Source organism: Plectropomus leopardus, chromosome 7, assembly GCF_026936395.1.
Source record: "Plectropomus leopardus strain MGB_pleo_1.0 chromosome 7, ASM2693639v1, whole genome shotgun sequence".
Lineage (NCBI taxonomy): Eukaryota > Metazoa > Chordata > Actinopteri > Perciformes > Serranidae > Plectropomus > Plectropomus leopardus.
Window position 1 is genome coordinate 27,470,683 of NC_142182.1, and position 11,932 is coordinate 27,482,614.

The window sequence follows — 11,932 nt, forward strand, 5'->3', positions numbered from 1 at the left end:
AAGGTGGTGGTGGTGGAGGGCTGCTGGGACGGATCCATTTTCAAAGCGTTATCTTTTCATTTGTTTTCCTTCAACATTTCACTGCTATTTAGGAGGAAGAAAAAAGAGAGGAGAAAAAAAAAAGAGGAAAAACCATACTCACACACACATACTAAGAAAAGGCCCAGATGGCCATCGCTCATAAAGGGAATCTTTCAGTAACGACTCACCAGCCTATCTACCATGTTAAGACAAGACACTCCAACAGCCAGCCCCCACCCCGACAAACCGCAGCTGCCAAAGGGAGATTTGTATCTTTGCCTGGGAGAAAAAGCACAGTGTTCCCATCCAAATGTCACCCTAAGTGAGCATCAAATGGGACTCACCTGTAGTCGCGGAGCGCTTGCTTTTATTTGAAACCTAACCGTTCCCAAAAGAACTTCCCCACCCCTCGACTTGGCAGGCAACACAGACCGTGATATCTGTCTAGGATGTTCCTCTTTTCTTAAATCAATCCAAGAAGCGTGTATTCATCCCCCCCGAGGCTGCTTTTAATCCCCTCATCATGAGAAGAACCGCAAAACCTCCTCATAGTTGTCTCCATTCCCACAAGCATACTTGGGACAAAAACACATTTTCATTTATCTGGTGGAATCTCTTGTCAATGACATACTATTGTGAGAGCACATGAGGAGGGAGGGATGGGAAAGAAGAACCGAGGGTGGAAGGACAAGAAGAGAACGGGAGAGTGATTACCTCAGTGGTTAGCACTTCATTACCTTGTGTCTCACGTTGTTTTATGTGCATGGCTGTGTCTTAGGTGGGCTGTAATGGGATAGCTAATGTCAGGCCCCACATACTCCTGGGAATTTTTTTTTTCCTGTCTTCCTTTTAAAAAGAGACAACGGTGGATGGACCACCCTGACAGGGATTAATGTTGATGGTGGTTTTACTAATGAGTTATCTAAATGTGGCGAAGGTTCAAAGAGGTCAGATTCTGGTGATATGTGGTCATATGTACAGTAGTGGTATTGAGCAGATTAGCGTAACGAACAGAGTGTACTTTTCCCAACAAGCCACTGAAACACGAGACTGGGCGAATTTGATTACTGTCTAACAGGATAAATTGACGGGATGCGGAAAAAAACGAACAATCTAATTTTGTGATGTGCTGAAATCTCATTTTAGGTTGGGCTTTCTAGGATAATTGTGTGTTTGGTGTTCTTGTACCCAGATCCAGCTTCTGGACACAACACAGTGATTGGGTTACTTGTCTGGAACTAGATTTATGAATATGCAAATGTACATACAGCACTCCAATGTGATGTGGTGTTCTCTGTTTTGTCACTTCTTTGAAAAGCCAGAATCATTACTCTCACACTTGGAGTCTGATCAAGCAGCCCTGTCTCCTAGAAATTAATATTGTATGTTATGAGATTCTTGATTCCATTGTGGAAATGTGATTGCTGCCTGGATAATGTTCAGTGACGTTTCATTTAGGTAATTTAACACTACATTTATGTACTGTGTAGGCTTCGTAAGGAGGCAGTTGGGGACATAAACTATATAAATAATGGATGTAGCTACGACATTGTCACCCATTGGTTTGTGGACTGCCATTTCATGGCTACCAGTTTGGTATTTTGGCCATCTTGATCTTGGATTTTTGGAGCTAGAAGTGACTATATTTGGGTGAGAGGTTGCAGCTGTGGAGAAGCAAGGGCCTGTTACTCAAGTGGCCTGCTCCTAAATATGTGAAACTCTGGACTTTATTAAAATGGTTGAGTTGTAAAATTCAGCCCGTATAGTGGTCATGAATTTTGAAATTAGCTATAGTGACCAAAGCTGTTGTTTTGTTTTTTTTAAATTTTGATTTCTTTTTTTTTTTTTTACAAGTCTGTAAAAATGTTAACATGGAGGTCTATGGCAATTTACTCTGTTTTGAAGCCAGCCTCAAGTGGCCATTTGCTGAATTGCAGTTTTTTGGCACTTCTTGGAGAAACACCAAGGCAAAGCTGAAAAAAATATTGTTTATTTAATCCAATTTAACTGAATGAGACCAAATTAAAGTTAATAATAATAAAAGCTAATAAATGAAAACTAAATATTTACAGTGTGGAAGTCAGTGGTGCCAATAATGTGTGAGATGCATTAGCAGAGAATGTGTGCAGGTGTAAAGGTAAAGGTGCATAAAAGTAAACAAAGAACTAAAGCCGGAGAACCAAGCCAAAGAGGGGTAGGAAGATATAGCAGCAAAGAAGACGTTTAGCCAGAAAAAGGCTACCAGCTGCACACTGACTTAAATAACCTGGGAGGGAACTGGTGTTCTCAGTTTCTCTAACAATCACCTACCTGCAAAAAGAGAGCATAGGCAGGTATGATGTCACAGGCGTCACTACAGGGACAATGCATTGACACCAGAACTTTGGGTTTGCATCAAGGCTCTTGCCTTAGGTTTTGGCAAAAAAAGGGGAAAGATCCTGATTTCAGTAAAGTGTTAATAAAAAAGGTAATAAAAAAAGTAATGTTTTAGTTTATATGAATGGATTCTGTATTGCAAAATTGCCAATTTTGGCAGAAAACAACTGAAATGTGTTATATGTTCAGTTTCAACCTTTTTTCGACTCACCTGATATGATAATAAGCAACATTTCCTCATTATGTTAATAGAAAATGTAATTTACCCTCCATCATGTGTCCCTCAAAATGTATTTGCTGTTTCAGTTTAGTTGTATATAAACATAATTTCAAGGTGATGGGACTGCATCAAGCCCCCCTCCGTGTGAAACAACCACGTCTGGAGAGCAGCAGAGGAAGAGGAAGCAAGACAAGGAGTCCGCACCCGAGCTCATATCAATCACTCTAATGTCAGTTTGAGGATGGCCAGTCAGTTGGCAAAGATGATAAGGCCATGTGAAGAGAGACGTTGTTAAAGGGTGGCAGCGTGAGAAAGTGTGATAGTGATGCTGTAACACCAATAAACAATGGGCAGAGACAACATGTGAGCTGTGTCAACACATTAATCCAGTAGAGTAATTGCAAGACTGAACTTTCAAATCACTTTATTTACAAGATGAAACAAAGACGATTTATTTAAAAAAAACAAAAGTTGGCAGTGAAGTGGCTGCAGGACAAAACTGGACGGGAGTTTCCCCGGTCACTTCTTGGGACTATTTAAATTCACATGAAAAGCGGACGGGCAAAAAAGACAGAGAGGAAAATAGCTATGAATGGAAAGAGAGTGGAAAAGCAGAGGGAGGGGGGGAAAGGAAAAGAAACTTTAATCACAGAAACACTGACCCATAAAAAAGGAGAAGCAGACACAAGTGGAAACCAGTGGAATGTTATCCAGCTGGGGGATACATCCATCCATCCAGCTCTTTCTGCTGTATTTCTACTTAAAGCTATGGGTGAATTCAATTGGGGTGGGGGGTGGGGGGGATGGTAAAAGAAAAACCTCCGAAACAAAAACCAAATTGAAGGATGAGCTAAAACCAGCAGTGCTAAAACCCTGCGGCCATGGGATCGGGTCCTGGAGCAGCCAGGCCGCACATCTCTGAGCTCCAGCCAAGACCGACTCTGCTTCCCAGCCCTCACTTCGGCCTTTCACACTCTGGAGAGAGAGACAGCGCTCACACAGAGTGCTGAAGGCTGTTTAATTACCTGACTGGCCAGTTAGCTGGACGTCTCGGCCATGGCGTCTGACGGGCTTCCTCCCAGTCTCCGCTCTTCTCCATGGCCTAGACTCGGCCCCACCGTACGAGAGCTAAAACCCACATCCCCTTATTGGGAGCCAAGGCCAATTAGCTGCATCCATGCTCACACTGCTGACTATTCGCTTTTCATACTTGCCTGTGTACATCCTAATGCTAACAAGAAAAAGATGTTCTGAGATGAGAATTCTTATCAGTCGCTCGAAGATCGGCAGGACGCAGAGTTCACTAATTTACAATGAAAGGGTTACATGCCATAGAAGCATTTCCTCATCTCAGCCTCTGAAGAGGCAAAGTGTGCATGAGTACGTGTTTTAAAATACTTGGCTGTGTCCCATCGTGTTATTTTTACACCCTCCTGTTCATGCCCTAATCACTTAGCCTGGGGGAAACCACTCCTTCACCGGATGAACTCTAGTTGCCATTTAGAAGGGCAGGATTTATCTCATTAAATATTATAGAGACGTGTGTAAAATAAATCCTGTGGATCTAGATTGTGGTCTGGGGGGAAACATCTAGAGAGCTATGATTTAATGGAATGACAAGCAGTACTATTGTGTTAAATAGCTGTGTCACATCTGAATATTTGGGTGACAGATAAAGAAAACGTGTGCAACAACGCCGACTGCATCTCTCCCATTGCATAGCAGTTCAGGCACGCCTACAACATACTTTGAATTTGCATTGTAGTGCATTGCCTCTGCTTGGGAGATTTAGAGGAATGAATGGGTCTGCCCGCTCCATTGATGTTATTGAGTGGCATACTGCAGTATGTCTCTCGACAAGGCCCAGCTCAAGCGGATCTCTGCAATCATGAGCAACAGGTGGGCTTGGACGGCGTTCCCTCCACTGCAAACAATTTTGCTTTGAAACCCCTAAAGCCTGATCCAAGACAGGAAAAACTTCCCATTAGTGCTGCTTATTTTCTTTTCATGGACCACACAGACAAGCACACACACACACGCACAAACACACCAGAATATGTAAGCATTGACTTTCATTCATTTCCTGGAAACTTTACCAAACTTAAACCATAATCACAGCATGCCTAACACCAACCGTAACCGTTACCTTTAAGGAATAGTTTCAACATTTTGGGATAGATATCCTTTTTTTTTTGTTTTGTGTTGGTGAGTGTTTGTGGAGAAAGTTGATACCATTCACATATCTGTTCAGAAACATATGGCTATATACAGCAGCATGGGTGTAGGTTTTGCGTCAACATTGGAGGGAACACATATGAAATGGGGGATTTGGAGGTCCTCCGCCAGAAATTTTTGAGGATTAACCACATAATTTCCTGCATTATGGTGATTTTTTATGCTCCAATCTGTGCATTGTCTGCGTCGAATTATCATGTAAAAGTCTGTAGCTTTGTCGAAATAGAAGTTTGCTGATACTTTTATGTTGGATATACTTTCATGGAGACAAACGCACGTTCTAAATATTGAGGGGGATGTGCCATCCTGAAATCTACACCTATGGCCAGCAGCAAGTTAGCTTAGCTTTGCAGAAAAAAATGAACTGGGGTAAACAGCTGGTCTGGTGCCAGTCAGTGGATATAAATCCACCTACCAGCAACTCTAAAGTTCACTTGTTGTATCCGTAGACTACAGGAAAATAACGGAGGCAGCCACTGTGGCGCCATTCATGGTTTGTGGACTGCTCACGATCTTGAATTTTTGGAGGCAAAAATGAACATCTTTGGACAAGAGGGTGGAGCAGTGAAGGGTGAATCTGACTGAGAAGACTGTTCTTTTAATTTTGTTGATGTTCTAAATTATCCATGATGTGATAATTTAATGTCTTGTCTTGCTTTTGCATTTTGTGTGGACCCAAGGAAGATTAGTTGTTACTGCCGTAACAACCAATGTGATCCTGAATAACAAATAAAGGACACTCTTTGCAGACAGCCTGTCACTCAAAGCAGGCATTCTTAATTACACATAATTTTAAGCCTTAATAAAATGGAAACAGACGAATGATAAAAATTAAAAAAAAAAAAAAATCACCCCCTGTACGGTTGTAATAAATGAGCATTTTAGCTATAGAGACCAAAAACATTTTTTGTACCATGCTGCAAACATGTTTATTTCTGCTGTTAAGTTGGGCATTTTAACATGGGAATGGGGATTGACTCGCTTTTGGAGGCAGCCTGAAGTGGCCATTAGAGGAAGTGCAGTTTTTTTTAGCGTTTCCACATTGGCTTCATTTGTCAGCCCTAGGGGTTGGCACTTTGCTGTATTTTGTTAAAAAGTGTAAAAATTTAAATATAGCATTTTCTGGGCAGGTATATGCTGAGCTTTTTCTTTGGTCGGATCTCATAAGAGAATTTCTGGCCGATGGATTTTTTCAACTTGGGACAGAGCAAGGTCTTAACCCTAAATTTTAATGGTTTACCTCTGTGAGGACTAAATAGGATGAGTGTCCCCATAAAGCCAGATTTTTGTCCTTACAACACAGTCAATAAGAGTACAAAAGCACACATATAGACACAGACAAAAAGCCAGTCATAAAGTTCTCCCTCACTCCAGCTTTGTGTTTCTGGTAGAGGAAGAGTGCACTACAGCTACAGCTACAGCTACGGCGGGCTTAAAGTTGTAATCAGAGCCTCGAGCCATCCACCCTGCGCTGGGACTCTGGAGTGGTTTGAGAGTGGGCCAGACATTCCAGAAGAGATCGCCGCCCAGACACCCAGCAGCAGCCAGTCAGCAACAAATTCCAGAATAGCAGTGCTGCCGCTAAAAATAGTCATCTGGACAGGAGAGGGATGGAGAGCCGCGGTGTGTGGAGGGGGCCCGCTGGATGGAGGATGAATGTTAGAGGAGTGGAAGTTGAGCAGGAAAGGAGGGTGGTTTATTCCATTCCATATCCAGTCACAATGTTATCACAGCAGCGCAGAGGAAAAGGAGTCCTGCAGGGATGCGAGTTAGGGAGCCTGTGTGAGTGCTTTCTGAGAGAGCAGGAAAGAATGAAAGAGGACTTATAAAAATGTGCACATGCAAGTGTGTCCATGCATTTGTGTGTGCGTGTACAAAAGCATAAAAAGCGGCCTCTCAGACTGTTATTTCTAAAACAATGTGTCAGCTAAGCAAGGGAACACACGCTCCACTGTACTCAGGACTTTCTGCGGGCCCGGCCCTCTGTTTATTTTTCCTGCAATGAACGGGCAGCTCGGTTTACAACAGCCACCCTAAACCTTCACTGTGGAACATCCTGCCTGCAACAGCAGCCAGACGCGCCAGGCAGCACTGACCTCGCCAAATCCTCCGCCAGCTTTTTGCTCGATTTGCAGAATATCCCCAAACTTTCCTCATGTGAAGCTGTTTTTCGGGAGACAAAAGGAGTTGTAAACTGATTTGAAGCGCATGTAAATTCTTCAGCTTTCATGTCCCAAATCCCTCTGCGTGTGACGGCTTTTATCCGATGCAGCTCAAGGGGGAGTTCTCTTTTCAAGTCTGTGCTCCATGCTAAACGGAGAGAATAGCTTATATCTTCCAACATTATGCAGACCTCCATATCTGCAAGGCATAGAGTCGGGGTCACACTAAAGGACCGGAAGGGGTATTTGGGGAGGGGTCTGAGTTCTTTTGGCATTTTGAATGCATTTATGCCGTCTCTACCAATAAACCCCCACCTCCAGTACGGGGGCAAACAGGCTCACCTTCTGCATGTGGAGGGAGGAGGGTGAAGGAGGGAAAAGTTCAGAGGGTCTAGCAGCTGGACTTTATTTAAGGGTCAAAAAGTGAACCAGAAATTGTTCTGGAGACATTAAAAAAATCCCTTTGAAACTCAGATCATATCGGTGTCAGGGGTGCAGCCGCTGAAATATCAAAAGAATTTTTGTTTCTTTCTCCACAACACTGTCTGTATTGGCCCTTGTATACATCTGACAATTAAAAGGTCCAGTATGCAGGGTTTAAGAGGATATAGTTGCACAAACGGAATATAATAAAACAAGTATGTTTTCTTTTGTGTAAAATCCCCGAAATAAGCATTGTTGCATTTTTGTAACCTTCAAAATAAGCCGTTTATATCTACATGCAACACATTCTCATTCCAAGTCGTCACATGTTGCCGCTTTGCAGTGGACTTGCGTGTGTAAATATTACACTCTAGGTTTCCCTTTGTGTCTGCTATTTATGTTCAGTGATGCCACAAGCTTGATGTCAACACAAGCGCATGGTGGGATAATGCTGCACATGGCAACCAATGCCAGGACGCCAACAAATGCACATGCTGGCACAGATGGTAAGAATTAGGCAAAAATTTTACCATGTTTCTGCAGGAGCCTAGAACAGACAAACAAAACACTGGCTCTAGATGGGACCATGTGCATTTTTGCATTTTTGTGTTTTTGCTTATAGTTAGCAGCCCCTCTGTGATGAACCAAACAGCAATATAAAACCATTGATTTTTAACATGAACTGCTTTATTCAGTTTTTTGTTTTATTTTTACTAGTTTATATCCCCTGGTCTGTTTGTTTTGGAGAGGAACAGACCTCGGTGGATATTTCGGTTGCTGCTAAAATCCCTCTGAACATCTGGATCTTAAAAAAGGTGAGCACACATTAGCAGGTGCTGGGCTAGCAGCCCTTCTGTTATAAGCCGAACCATATTAAAGAAACATTGATTTATAACGTGAAACTGCTTTATTCAGTGTTCTTACAGGTTAAAATCACCTGGTTGGTTTGTTTTGGAGACAGACCTCTGTGGATAATTCAGCTCCTGGTTAAAACCTCCTGAACAATGAACACTGGAGGAATCTGAACTAATGCTTGGCTTATGAGAAAACTTTCAGCTTGTTGCAATCTGCAGTCCTCACCATTAAATGCCACTTTATCCTACACACTGCTCCTTTAATTACTACAGGCATTTAAATTATTGCATAATTGCTTTATTAATGCTTGCCCTCTGCTTGTAGTATTACATTTCAGCTTTGTTCTTGCTCACCTTTGACCTTGACAACTGGAATTTGCATTAAAACAAAAAGAGATCCGTGTTTGCGCCAAGGGAAATTAGCCTGCTGTTTTAGAAAAAACTTCCCCAAAGAAATAATGACTTTAGATGATGATTGATGTAATTTTCTGTAGTTCACTGTCAGTGGGACAAAATTGAGTATTGATGTATGAGGGATTTATAAATAGAAGGCTTAAAGGGTACTTTTATAGCTCAGACTAGCTTACAAAGGCCAATTTCAGACTTGGGATAACAGTTTCAATGTGTGATTGAGGAAACCTAAATCCAGTTCTGCACCATACTGTAGAAGTATTTGATGCTTTCTTCTTCCAAGGCCTGCAGCTTGTGTCTGGCCAGCACAAGCTGGGGGTGCTGTCCTACTCATCAGGACCAAAGCCCCGAAAGACTACAGAGCTTCCAGCCGCCTACCCACTCCCCCCTTGCAAAATGTGGATCAAATTAACCCAGCAGCAGCAATGTTCTCCCTCGACAATCAATTGACTCTCCAAGTCCTAAAAACAGACACTCTTGTTTCTTCCCGGAGCCAGACGTGAACTGTGTTCTCTGCTCCGTGTTGTCTGCTGCTGTTTGTTTGACTCTGTCAGTTCTCTAATGACAAAGAAATTGCTTTTCTCCAGAGACTGTTGCAGTCTACTCTTTTAGTAATTACCAGCAGGTGTGCAGAGTCCAAAAAGCAGCTATTCATTGAAGAAGTAATATCAACACTTTTGTCACACAACTGCCCTGATGATTTGTTTTTTATTTTACTCTATTTCCAGCAGATTTCAGGTGAGCCGCTACTCACCTGTTGGTTTTGGCATGTGTCGTCTCATTAGGGTGCAAAGTTGTCCGTTGTGTAACATGCAGACCTGTCTTGATTGGGAATGGCCAAAATTGCAGTTTGCTTGACTGGGACTGGCTGTCAATCAACCACCAAGGGCTCATTCCCAGAATAACTGAGTCTGCTGTACTTAAGTTTAGCAAGATTTGAGTGCAAATACAAGGACTCTTCTCCCGTGTATAAAACAATTACGTTCTTTGGACTTAAAAGGTCCAGTGTGTAGGATTTATAGAAATATATTGGCACAAATGGAATATCATAAGTGTTTTCTTTAGTATATAATCACCTGAAAATAAGATCTGTGTTTCGGGGTGGCTCCACAGAGACCACTATGCTGCACCACTTCATTTCTACAGGAGCCCAAAATGGACAAATCAAACGCTGGCTCTAGATTGGGCTGTTTGTGTTTTTGGGCCAGCCACCATAGTTAGTGGGATCCACAAAGAGCCGAACAGCATTTCAAAAACAATCATTTATTATGAGAAACTGCGTTAATCAGTGTTTTTAAGCAGTTTAAATCACCTGATCTGTTCGCTTTGAAGAGGAAGAGACTGCTGCGGAAAATTCAGCTCCCTCCCTAATAATAACTACAAAATTCTAACTGGGAGCTCATGCTTGTTACATGGGAGACGTTTCAGCTGGTTGTAATTTGCAAATCTAAATACCGCTAAATCGTACACGCTGCTCCTTTAAAAAGTCTACTCTAAAAAGTTTGTAGTTTTGTCCTATGTGGAGCAGAGTGAATGAGCCACAGTGCCTTCCAGTAGTTGCCAGTTTTCATGGTGGAAATGGATATTATTTTAATATGAACCTGTGAAGAATAAAGAGAGGGAGGAAGGAAGAAAGTAATAGCTGGTGTACCACAGATAAAGAAAATAACATCCTTTATTTTGGATAAATCATCCCTGATGTATTTTGGTTTCTGTCTGCGTTCCTGTGTTGAATGAACCAATGAGCTGTGGGCCATTCTTGCCAATGCAAGAAGATGCTGGGCCCAAACAGAAACATACAGCATCATAAAGCACTCTGCTGTCCATCAATACAATATGCTCAGTGTATTTCAATCATTATATTGCTGCCTCATAAATGGCTCATAGGTGGGCATGTACATTAGTTTGCACGGTTTGTAGCACATGAGGCTTGCTCTTAAATCCTAGATCACTGGCTTCTCACTCAAATTTACTACCCTGAGACACAAAAAAAAAAAAAACAGATCTCAAACGTCTCCTGACCAATTGAAGGGGAGGGGGTGGGTGCGCCAATGTGCATAAACCAACATGTATGCTTAACTAATGAGCTTGACAGGGTTGTATGTGAGGAGTGAAAGAAATATGATACATGGTGGCAGAATAAATTATTTTGCAGAGGTGGTTTAAAAACTCTCTGTGGATGTTTTATTACTTCTTCCACTGAGAAAATTAGCCACTGTTGGACTTTATTGTGACCAAAAAGTGCAGAAGTTCTGTGCTCTGCGAGGGACAATACCACAAACTTTTTACAACCACCTTTAAAGCCTATAGGGAATGACTTTGAAATGCATAAAAAAAAAAAAAAACACATTTGGATTTTGGGTGGAGTATCACTTTAAAATCCATCAAGTTAATTTACAGCTGAGGCTGTGTGGAAACAATGGCTAATTTCAGCCCCCAAAACTGGTACATACTTATTGATAGCTTTGCTTTTAAGCAGGCCATGAGGTTTTAACAAATTCTTTAGAGTCAAAGTGACCTGTATTCTTTTGTTAACCCCAAGCTTTTGCCTCCATCAGTTTATTCAATTCATTATGTTAAGAGTTTTGGATAAAAATAGAACACCTTTGCAATGTGGATCACCACTGCTGACCTCCTTCATGTCTTTATGTAGGTTTTTGGGTCACACATTCTCAAAAAAGAAATTAGGACATCTCTCCAGTAACAGTTTATTTTACACTTGTCCCTACTGTAAGAAGACAAGTGGTGAATGAAGTATTTCTACCTCAGTCTGACCGCTGGGAATATTTGTTTTTACAGTTCTATCACTGGATCAAACCGGAGAGAACTTTTTTAAAGAGGTCCTTAAAAGTCAGGCTTGAGCTCTGGAAATAGATAAACACTAGTATGTGACAGACACCAACCTTGGCCTATTTTGTGAATGGGATGGAGAGTGTTTGCACAGCCCACTCGCCAGAAAAAATGTTAGCATTGTAAGTTTCTGCAAACCACAAATACACTGCATTTGCATGTTTTATATGGATCATAAACATTTCTAAAAGGATGTAATACATAAGCTGACTTTGTTATCAGGAGATGTTAAATGGTATGTCACCTCTAAGCTGCAGACCAGTTGTGTTTTTACGAGTCTTTGCTGTGTTTTCATCAGCTTTTTAGGCTCCAAATGTGGGTGCTCTGTCACGATCTGGCAGTGTTTTTGCAGCAGCTGTTTAGGCTTCAAATGCAGGTGT